This window comes from Nicotiana tabacum, chromosome 7 (genome assembly GCF_000715075.1).
Source record: "Nicotiana tabacum cultivar K326 chromosome 7, ASM71507v2, whole genome shotgun sequence".
NCBI classification, from domain to species: Eukaryota; Viridiplantae; Streptophyta; class Magnoliopsida; order Solanales; family Solanaceae; genus Nicotiana; species Nicotiana tabacum.
This window is the reverse complement of record NC_134086.1, coordinates 65,913,482-65,926,303: the sequence shown is the minus strand read 5'-3', so window position 1 is coordinate 65,926,303 and position 12,822 is coordinate 65,913,482.

Below are 12,822 nucleotides of genomic sequence, written 5' to 3'. Positions count from 1 at the left end.
AAATATGAACAAGTCATATATTACTATTCAAACTTGTACTAAACTTCGGAACACTCGAAACAACATCGAATCATCAGAACACCCTCGAATTCAAGTCTAAGGATTCCAAAACTTCCAAACGAATCCTCCCGACAATTCACAATAGTAGAAAAATAAACACGGAAAAAGCAGTTAATAGGGGATCGGGGCATTAATTCTTAAAACGATCGGCCGTTTCGTTACAATAGATATAAGTTTTATCTATCAATACGACATAAGAGTAAGTTAAAAACAACAATAATAATCCTTACTCCCCCATGCCTCTTCTGCAGGTTTAATTATCTTATTGTTATTTGCGTCATGTCCTTACATTTATTTATTTTCCCCCTAACATTTTAGGGGCTTTGTAGCAGTCTATATATATATATGCACATCCATTGCCAACATAGTCATAACTGTATTTACATACATACTGGACACTAGTCTGCAAGCCTCTAAGAGTACCTTATAATACACCTTGGTCGGGACAAGCCCCAACATATCCAAAATGATAGAGATGCGTACTCCAATACCTATTGACTTATGTACAGCTACTCCTAAGAAGTGGAGTGCGATAACCAACCGCTGAAATGTACACCCTATTCGGGAGGGACTTGTCTATCTGTACGTGTGATCATGGATTCATCGCCCAAAAGAAAAGAGCGTTAGTACGGAAGATGTACTGAGTATGACTATGTTAGCCTGCCTATGTGTATGAGTCCAGATATCAGAGAATTTTTTTCCATGGATAAATGTATAATTTTAATTTACCTTACATTTTAATATTTTGAAGATTAAATGTGCGATGTTTGTGCTTAATTGTGTCATTTTTATGTGTAGGAGTATTAGAGGATGGAAATCCGTAAATGTTGCACATAAGGATGTGAAATATACACAAAAAGAGAACGAAAAGGAAAAAAATTAGACAAATTTCAGAACCAAGCTCCAGGCCAGGCGACGCCTGGTATTGGGTGTGGTACACCAGGTGCTGGATTGGGCTAAGCCTGCTCTGAGGCACGCTGTACACCAGACCTCGGGAGCTCTGAGGCCTGGTCCTTTCCTAGTCCATGAATTAGACATTTTATACTTCGATTTGTGCTTGGGGACTCCGACACTAACCTATAACCTAAACATGATTAGTAAGGGGTTGGTCAATTTTGGAGGCATGCAAAGGCAAAGAAATACAAACGGAGCACCAAATTCATCAATCTTCCATCTTCCATCTAGTATTCATAGCTTTTATATTAAAAGTAATATTTTGAGTATTGTCATGAACATGAGTGGCTAAGAACCTCATTATTGGGGTTATGGATTGTTATTGACGATTGGAGTTTGATGGTTAATAATATTGCTTGAATTTATTATATTAGTTTATTTATTCAATCTTGCACTTAATTATTTTGTTATGTAACTAACAATAGAGTACTATATACGAGTCTATAGTCGAACTCGAAAGTTGGAACTATAGATTGCATATAAGATTGAATAGAGTAAGTTCTTGAATCCGGGCATCAGAGAATAGATTCGCGATTAGAATTGATATATTCTAGTTGCCTTGGTTATTTTTGCAGGAAATACACATGCATTCTTGTTAATTCTGATTCTATAGACATATAGTCTTAGGTTGGCTTGAATAGGAGAGTGAAGCATAGAAAGAACTTCGCGAGCAAAATAAACCCTGCTAATCAACAAATTAGATAAACCAAGTGACTGAATCAATCGGAAGAATGCAACAGCATCCCAAAACTCCGGAATATTTTCATCTAATTGAAATCTTCTAAGTGTTTATTTGCTCTATTTGCGATCTTGTTCTCTTCTTGCTTATTAGTTTCCTAGTAATTTTAGTTAGTAAAAGCCACAATCATCTTCTTTAAAATCTCTTAAACAAATAACTCGTAACTAGTTTACTTTAGGTAGTAGTTGATCATAAATCCTCATTGGTATGATACTCTCTCATCACTTTATTGTTTGTCGACCACATATTCTTACGTGCGCGTTTTGGCCCAACAAGTATTTGGCGCCATTGTCGGAGATTTAGAAATTAGCTATTTATCTGAAACAAGCTTTTATTAGTTCTTGTTTGAGTTTTAATTTGTTTTACTATTTCTGACTCTACAGGTGTTCACCTTGAATGCTAAGAAAAAGTAACAGTTTGAACAATCTTCCTCCTCCTGATCCTGAAACTGAAAGGCTCCACCCACAGGTTAAGGAGGGAGGCAAAATAAAGAGCAAGAATTGCAGAGTTGGGCATTGTAGTCCAACCACAACCAATCCAGATGCCAGAAAATGAAGAGAGACAGTGATTGAGGCCGCAAGGCCTAGTCTTGCGAACATGACTCATGTTATCGTGAAGCCTGATATAACTAGGCGCTTTGAGTTGAAACAGTAGATGGTGCAACTGATTCAATCCATAGGGCTATTTGTGGAGTTGTCAAGTAAAGATCCCCAAATGCATATACATAATTCTTTGGAGATTACGGATACATACAAATATCCGAACCTCTCCATGGACTATGTTAGATTGACTTTGTTTTCCTTATCTCTAATGGGGGAACTGAAGGAATGGTTAAACAAAGAGCGTGCAAACTGGATCCACACTTGGGATGATCTAGCACGAAAATTTTTATTCAAATTTTTTCCCACTAAGAAGACAAAGGCACTGAGGAGCCAGATTCTTGGGTCTCAACAACGAGATGGTGACACTCTTCATCAAGCTTGGGAAAGATACAAGAAACTCCTCAGAGACTGCCCACTTCATTGTCAAACAGATGAGGTACTAGGACATATGTTTGTGGATGGGTTGGACGAGACCTCCAAACTGAATCTAGACTCAGCTTGTGGAGAAATGTTGTATGCAAAAGCCATAGAGTGAGATTTAGACTCTGCTCAACAATTTCACTGCAATAAATCATAATTGGCAAGGTGAGGGTGGGCTGAATAAGGATGATAACACAGAAAGAAGCAGGTACACTTGAGCTCGAGAGGTGTCAACCATGCGGGAAGAAAATTCTAAACTTACCAACCAAGTGGATAAGATGGCAATGAGTCAAGAACATCAGATGCATCAGGTACAAGGGATGGCCATATGTTGTGAAATTTGTGGAGATGGTCACATGAGTGACCAATGTCCGGTGAATCTCGAATCTATTTATTATGTGCCAGCAAGGTAGAGTTCTAATGAACCAGAATACATAATACGGGAACAACTATAATCTCAATTGGAGGAATCACCAAAATATTTCATGGGGTGGGAACCAGACCACTCAGAATCAATACAAGCCTCAAGAAAACTTCAATTAGCCTCAAAAGCCACCTCAACAAGTAGAAGAAAGTACTAATGATATGTTAAAAAAGTTGTTGATTAGAAACCAACAACTTTGAACAGACAACCAACAACTGAGGACTGAATTTTGAAATACAGAGCGGCAGATCGGATAGTTGGCTGCACAACAAAATACTCGACCTCCAGGGGCCCTTCCAAGTGATACAGATATGAATCCTCAAGTAAATGCTGAAACATTGAGGAGTGGAAGAGAATTGGAAGAAGTACCAAAGAGAAAAAAAGAGAAAGTTACTCCTAAAGGCGAACTAGTTCCTCAAATTGTAGGGGAAACTGAAGAAAGTGAAAAGACTCCAATTTCAAGGCTACCACCTCCCTTTACACAAAGATTTAAGAAGAAAAATGATGACATGATTTTCAACAAATTTCTTGATATGTTGACCCAAAATATGCTAAGTACATCAAAGATATTGTGGCTAACAAAAGAAGGTATACAGAGCTTGAGACAATGGCACTTACTGAAGAGTGCACCTTAAAAATTCAAAGAAAGTTGCCGCAAAACTTGAAGGATCTAGGGAGCTTCACCATACCTGTTCTAATTGGTGAGGTAAATGTGGGACGGGCACTCTGTGATTTGGGGGCTAGCATAGATTTGATGCCCCTCTCAGTTTTCAATCAACTGGGGTTGGGAGCCCCAAGGCGAACCATAGTCATGTTGCAACGTGCTGATAGATATATTGTCCATCCCGAAGAGGTGATAGAAGATATGGTGATATAAATTGGCAATTTATTCTTCCAACAGATTTTGTTATATTGGACTATGAAGCTGATGACATGTCCCCATCATATTGGGATGATCTCTTTTGGCCACCGCTGATGTTGTAATAAAAGTTTGTGAAGGAAAAAGGATTCTTCGAGTTGATAATGTGGTAGTAGTCTTTAATCTGTATAAGTTAATTTAGCTGCCAAGTTACTATGAGGATTTGGTTATTATATCTATGATTGAAAAAGAAGAAGAAAAAAAATGATGTGGGTGCATATCTGGATGACCCTCTAGAAAAAGTACTTATGTTATATGACAACATTGACTTGGATGATGAGGTGAAGGAGATGGTGCATCATCTGGAGGCATGTGCTTACATCAAAGGATTGATTGATTTTGAGCCTCTAGATATGCCAACTGGCCATCCCTCAAGCCGTCTATGGAAGAAGCTCCCAAATTGGAACTCAAGACCTTACTCTCTCATCTTTATTATGCTTATTTGGGTGCTAATGAAACTTTACCTATTGTTGTATCTTCTGAGTTATCTGTTTTGCAGGAAGAAAACTACTTCGCGTGCTTAGAAAGCATAAGTGAGAGATTGGATGGACCATGGATGACATTCGTGGTATCGGCCAAGTGTTTTATATGCATAAAATTATCATGGAGGATGGGCACAAACTGAGTGTGGAACACCAACACCGGTTGAATCCAATTATGAAGGAAGTGGTAAGATAGGAAGTCATAAAATGGCTCGATGTAGGTATTATATATCTCATCTCTGAAAGCAAGTGGGTAAGTCTAGTCCAGTGTGTACCTAAAAAGGGGGAATGACGATGGTCATAAATGATAATAATGAATTAATTCAACTAGGACTGTCATAGGTTGGAGAATATGCATAGACTACCAGAAATTGAGTAATGTCACTAGAATGAACCATTTTACCCTCCCCTTCATTGATCAGATGCTAGATAGGTTGCCCGGACAAGATTATTATTGTTTCCTTGATGGATATTCCGGCTATAACCAAATATCAATTACACCAAAGGACTAAGAGAAGACCATCTTCACTTGTCCTTATGGCACTTATGCTTTTAAGTGAATGCCATTTGGGTTATGCAATGTACATGCAACTTTTCAAAGGTGCATGATGTCAATCTACACTAAAACGGTAGAGAAATTTGTTAAAGTATTTATGAATGATTTTTCAGTCTTCGACCGTCTTTTAATGAGTGCTTAACGAATTTGAGTAAAGTGTTTGCCAGGTGTAAAGAGACGAACTTAGTGCTGAACTGGGAGAAGTGTCATTTTATGGTACGAAAAGGAATTGTACTAGGGCACAAGGTTTACAAAGATGGGTTGCGGTTGGATAAGGCAAAAGTGGATGCAATTGAAAAACTGCCACATCCAATCTCTGTCAAGGGAATCAGATGTTTTTTGGGACATGCTGGTTTCTATCGTAGATTCATTAAAGATTCTCTAAGACCTCTGCTCCATTGTGCAGGTTTCTTGAGAAAGATATGCTTTTCAAGTTTGATGAACATTGCTTGAAGGCATACAAGGATCTGAAAAAAAGATTGGTGACTGCACCAATTATCACCGCCCCAGACTAGGGAGAGCCTTTTGAATTGATGTTTGATGCCCGTAACACGACAATTTGGGCCGTATTGGGCCAAAGGAAACATAAAGTGTTCCACTTAATTTACTATGCTAGTAAAACTCTAAACCCAGCTCACATAAATTACAGTCACAGAAAAAGAGTTGCTAGTTGTAGTATGTGCATTTGAAAGATTTAGGGCCTAATTGGTGGGAACTAAAATCATCATCTACATAGACCATGCATCCATCAGGTATTTATTTGAGAAAAAAGATGCTAAGCCTAGATTAATTCATTGGGTTCTTATTTTGAAGGAATTTGACGGGGAAATCAAAGATCGAGAAGGGACAAAAAATTAGGTAGCAGACCATATGTCGCGCTTGGAAACTCGCGCACATGTTGAGGAAGGGGGCGAAATTCAGGAAAGTTTTCCTGATGAGGAATGTCTAGCCAACACAGCTTGCACGGCCCCATGGTATGCTGACTATGTGGACTTCATTGTAAGTGGGGCGACTCTATTAGAATTGTCACCGGATAGTAAGAGAAAATTCATGCATGATATTAAACTTTATCTGTGGGATGTGCCATTTTTTAAGCAGTATGCAGATCAGCTGGTCCGTGGATGTGTTCCTGAGGAGGAGATGGAAGCAATTTTACACGACTGCCATGCACCACCATATAGGGGCACTATGGTGGAGACAAAACGGCTACAAAGGTATTGCAGTCAGGATTCTATTGGCCTAAGCTATTCAAGGATGCACATTCTTTTGTGAAAAGATGTGATAGGTTCCAAAGGATGGGTACAATTTCGAGAAGGCATGAGATTCAGTTGAAGGGCATACTTGAGGTTAAAATCTTTGATTTTTGGGGATAGACTTCATGGATCTGTTTCCAGCATCAAATGTCCATCGATACATCTTGGTTGTAGTTGACTATGTGCCAAAGTGGGTTGAGGTTGTGGCTTTGCCTACGAATGATGCTAAGGTAGTGGTGAACTTTGTGAAGAAAAATATTTTTACGAGATTTGGAACTTCGCGTGCTTTGATTAGTGATGGAGTTACTCATTTTTGTAACAAACTCTTGGGCAACCTCTTAGCTAAGTATGGGGTGAGACACATGGTCGCAACTGCTTATCATCTACAAACCAGTGGCCAAGTAGAGGTCTCAAATAGGGGTGAAGCAAATTTTGGAGAAGACAGCGAGCTCAAGTAGGAAGGATTGGGCTAGCAAGCTAGATGACGCTCTATGGGCATATCACACTGCATACAAAACTCCAATTGGCGCTTTGCCATACAGGTTGGTTTATGGGAAGACTTGTCACTTGCCCGTTGAACTTGAGCACAAAGCATATTGGGCAATCAAGAAGCTTAACTTCGATATGGATCTAGCTGGGGAAAAACAGATGTTACAATTAAATGAGCTTGAAGAGTTTTGACTACACGTATATGAGAATGCGAAGATGTATAAAGAGAAAACAAATAGATGGCATGACAAACATATTTTGCATCGTGAGTTCGAACTAGGTCAAGCCATTCTATTGTTCATTTCAAGGTTGAAGCTCTTTCCTAGGAAGCTCAAGCCTAGATGGTCGGGTCCATTTTAAGTAGTGCGGGCTACAAAGCATAGAATTGTTGAGCTACATGATCCCGAAAGCAACGACACATTATTATTCAATGGGAATAGGGTTAAACACTATTTTGGTGGTGGCGTTCATCGTTACAAAACTTTGATAGGCTTGGTGGATGCATAAGAGAATATTTTGCGTCATTTTACGATGTTTGTGGTTCCACTCGGACTCCACCCCACACTTAGTCCTTACATCTTCTAGCGCTCATTTAACAGTTAAAGTGCTTTCAAATGTAACAGGAACAAAATAATGTCAATTAAGAACAAAATGGGTATGGGCTTGTAATGTGGGTGCCAGATAAAAGTCTATAGACTCAAAAGGATTTACTAGGGATAGAATTTATTTGTGATAGTCTATTAAGCTCAAAAAAATCAAAGAAGACCTAACATCATTTTTCAAACCGAGCATCACCTAAAATATTTCTTCAACTTACATAATGGGCAAGTTCTAGACTTAATCACAATAACATGGACTACACAAAATATCACTTCACACACGGCACATGACTCACTAAGGACGGTCTCTTTCGATTCTCAAGCAATGCAAGTATTCACAGAGCCACAAGATATTAAGCATAAAGTGAACAATAGTCAAGTAAAAGAGACATAGGCATCACAAGATATGCTATCTAATATATAAAGGCATCATGCTCAATTTCAAAACATAGGGAAGATACTCCACATGTCAAAGCCTAAGTATGCTACTCTCAAACAAGTCAAGGGCACCTAGGAATTACATCATTCTTCCTCCTTTTAATTCCTAAATTCTAACCTACTCTAAAAAAAATAACTATCCGGTTCAAACTACATCCCATGAAAAAGAATCCAGGCACAAAGAAAAACCACTAGGATTATTACTACCTAAAGGAAAATAAAGGACATGTTTTTGGATTTTTCTGTTTTTCAAAAAAGATTTGTTAAACTTTAATCCCTCAAGAAAATCGCCTTAGAGATCCATCATCGGGAAAAGTCTAAATTTTCTAATTTAATTTTTTTTTCATTTTCTGTATTTTTTTATAAAGCTAACTACAACTGAAAAACAAGAAGCTACGAGAAATATTACTAAGCTAAAAAAACTACTAGCACTAACCTACTATATACATTATCCAGAGAATTCCCACCTTACACTTAATTTTATGTAGTATCCTCAATGCACATAAAATAATAAAAACAAGTAAGGTGAAAAGAAAACTTCCTGGTCACTCCTCGTCATCGCCCTCATCATAAAGGACCATGTCTGCAGCTGCATAGTCCACATCATCATCCCATGGTTCATCATCCTCATCAGCGTCGTCATTAGACTGCTTGGGCTCTACTGCGGAACACTAACATCTTCATCCTCAGGCAGGCGTTGACCCTGGCCAAGCTCCACCAGCTGCTCTGCATGGGTATTGAGTGGGTACCGAGCATGCAAATGATCTCACTCTTCATGAGTGGTTGCCCGCCCTCCAATATACAGTTGTAGGTCCAACATCCCATAAAAATGGGCCATTAAACTATCATCTTGAGCATTTCACTCAGGTCTAGTGAGTACAACCACATTGGCCTCCTTCTTCAGACGGATTCTGGTGATGTCCGTCCCACGAAGGGGTGCTGGGATGATTATATCAGATTCTTTCTCCATTTCTACTCCTTCCTTCTTCAGGTAGTGAGTCAATATATTTCCAAAGAACAATCTATTAACCCTCTTGCTCTTTCTCACAAGCATCATCTAGTGACGTATCATCTGGACCCATGTTAACTTTTTGGCTGGTCATCAAAAAGTACAGCAAGTACACCCTATCTCTCCTGATCAAAGTGTCATGATTGCATGTGAGCAACCGAGTGTTAATAAACTTCAACCAACCCTGTCCCTATATTTTCATCTTCTTCTTCGAGAATTTCTTGTGGCGGCCGGTATTCTTGTCATGGGCCCAGACGGCATATAATTGACTCCATATAACATGTGTCTCAGCTCTCGATACATTAGGCGGGCAATGAAATAGCCTAGAGGCTTATGTAGGACACTTGGGGTCCCCAAGTAGTTGCAGATAGTTGTAGATGAAAAGTCAATCAATATCCCCCGAATAGGAACGTACGGCTCGGGATCCTCTAGGTCAAATCCTATATAAAACTTTCATACAAAATTCACATTAATATCATCGGAGTTCCCAAACACAACTCCCAATTCGAGCTCATGAAAAGATTTCCAGATCGCCAGATACTTAGCTTTTAAGTGATGCTCCTCAACGACCATGTCAGGATGCATATACATTGGGGCGACAATGCTTTTACCATTCTTTAAGAGGGGGTGGTATAATTTTAATTCCATACTCCAATTTCCCTAGGGGCCTAGGATGTGAGGCTGCCATTGTTGCAACTGTCCTCAGCCCCTCAGCCTGACTGGATATGGATTCCCCCCCCTTTCGCTTCATTAGTGGTGGAACAGATGATGTCTTCCCCTTTGTGGTGGCCATAAATTTTCCTTTCCCTTATTATTTGGTCGCACCATCTTTGTTTTGTACCTGCACAAGTGAACATCAGTCAAGTTTAGAAGGCATTTAATCACTTTGAAACATGTTCCTACGACCCCACACTTAGCGGTTTAGCATATGGTTGTTAAGTAATTCGAGGCTACTCAGACTTCAACCTTTGAATTTAAGCACTAATTCATGCTACAAGATAACTAGTTCATGATATAATACAATGTAAGTATCACACCTCCTTTTTACCTACACCCCCCGGGAGGGTGTATATAAGGGAGTTTTTTCCAATTTAAGTGACAATCAAAACATGATTATTTATTTAAAATTCAGAGTCGCCACTTGGGATAGTTTATGGTGTCCCAAGTCACCGGTTCAAATCCTGAATCGAGGAAAGGAGTGACTCTATATTACAGTCCGCAAATCAGAAATCCAAGTAAGGAATTCTGTTAATCGGGGAGAAGGTGTTAGGCATTCCCGAGTTTTGTGGTTCTAGCACGGTCGCTCAACTGTTATAATTGGCCTATTATCAGATTTTAATACATGTTTTAGCCTATGGTTCAATTTTAACTTTATAGCCGCTTTTATTTATTTTTTTAAAGGAAGATTGCAACGTCATTTAAAATATGTCTCGAACCATGTCACATAAATGCACCCGCAGTCCGCAACACATTTTATTTAACGTCGAGATTTGGATTTGGGTCACATAAATGCGCACCCGGGTTTAGGAAGGTAAGTTATTAAAATAACGCCTCTAAAGCAACTACGCGTTTGCAACTTTGCGAGGACCATAAAAATTTGATAAATGGCACGCCTCGATTCCTAAGGATAAAACATTAATCAAGCGAGGCCGTGCAATTGAAATTTTGTTTGGCACGGCACACCTCGATTCTAATTTTCAGGGGAAATCTAAATTTAAACTTTAAAGCCATAAACTGTAACTTAGATAATAGCTTGCCTCAAATCAACTAAAAGAGCTTACCAATTAAATAAGGCTTAAGGAACTTGAACAATTTTTAAATTAAGATGAATCTAATTTGTGAACCCAAACGAGCTAAGGCATGAGGTCTACTTCAATTTTGTTTCAACACCTGGGCCTGGCCTGACGTGAGGCCCAACGGCTCACTAAAACCATCAAGCTGTAAGGGTAAAGTTCCACAACAAATTCCATTGAGCCCATGCAGGAAGCTCAATTTAATGAAGCCACGCACAAGCCGAGTATTAGGGGGGTTCGTGTGTCGAACCCGGACAACAGCAGAAAGCGATCAAACTTTTAAAAATGTAGTGACAAAAGGATTTGAACACCACAGATCCATAAACTTGATATTGAACAACCACCAAAATTAAACCTACAATTATTAGGCATTGAAGCACTGATTGTAACTAAACTGAAATCCATTCCAAGCAATTTTTAAGTTAACCACATTTACATGATAATCATTTACACACCAGAAATTGAAAATCGTTGAAACATTAACTAGATAGTCATGCTTCCCCTTTTAAATGTTCATACTCAAATTGATTGACGAAACATTCCAGTTTTAAAACACTTTCTAAGTTAAATTCAATCACATACCCTTCAAAAGCACCTTAAACAACATCATTTCTGCTCTTAGCATCTTTAAGAGCAATTCAAACGTGAGATTGATATCAATACATTATCATTTGGCTTATCTAAATACAAAGCGAGTTGAGGACGTATCTAAGCTGATTGAGTCCTCCCAAAACAACATTTTCAGTAGTCTCAAGTCAAATACAACTATATGAATTTAATTACTCAGATAAAGATTAACTAGAGCACATGACACTTCGTGTGGCCAACAACACAAAACAACACGAAGAAATGTAAGTGAAACACAACTAAATTTACTACCATGCTTTCAGCTCTTATTTTCATCTTCAATATGAAACTTACATCAGGCAGAACTAGAAAATGTACCTGGAATTCACAAGAAAAGAAAAATCAGAGGATGAGTGAGTAGCAAGAAGCAGCAACAGCAGTTAACTCTAAACTTCAACGATGGAACAGTAAATTCACACAGCTTCCACCCCAGGAATGATGTGCAGTAATCCAAAAGAAAATAGTTTTAATCGAGCAAGAGCCCAGCAAGCTTTAAACCAAACTTTTAAACCAAACTCAATCCATTTCCAACCCTGGGTGAATCAAATTTTGTTTCAAAAATTGAAAACCTTAAAAATCACAGATGAAATGCAATGGAACAGTAATTGTATTGGAATTTTTAGCCGTTTTTAGTACTTTTTTATCTTTTTTTTCTGCCTTGAATGGCAAGATAGGGATGCCTTTAAAGGCAAGGCAATAGGGCAACTAATAGAGACTCAAATTTTCCTTTAGGCCTTTTCCATGTTTTCATTTTTGCCTAGATATCTCTATTTAGTTTTCAGATTTTCAAAACAATCCCAAAGTCAGCTTCCAAGAAGCTTCCATTTCAGTTATACAAAGATTCCCTAGACTAGACTACCCAAATTACCCCTTAATGACCCTGTTTTTACTGCTAAATCCTATAGGTATGGGTTATGGGTCAATGACCCATATGTTCAGGTCCAAATGAACGAATCAAATGAACCTCAAGCCCAAACCAAAAGGAGTCAGAAACCAAACCAAATTGCTGATAAGCAGAAAAAGGAAATATTTGAGTGATTTCAGAACATGGAACCTAAGCTACGAGTGATGATTTTCTTAAGCTAAAAGTACTAAATTGAAATTAGCACTAAATTACCAGTTTATTAACAATCTAACTTAAGCTATTTTATCATAAAGGTTCTCATAAAATCAAGAGAAACAGAGGATATTGGTTAAGATTTTAAAAGAAAACCGAGGAAATGAAACGGAAATAAATACACAACCACACACGAAAACAAACTGCCTCAACGAGAAAACTAGACTCGAAGCTGATTTTAGTCGGGGCATGCTAGAGAAGAAAAGGAGAAGAAGATGCGGGACAGAAAGATGAACGAAAAGGCGAAGAAAGACAAGAAACTTACCGATTTAAACTTGAAATCACCAGGTAGTTCTGATTTAATCCCAAAATGGTATAAATCGCATGTTCTTTGTTAAGAA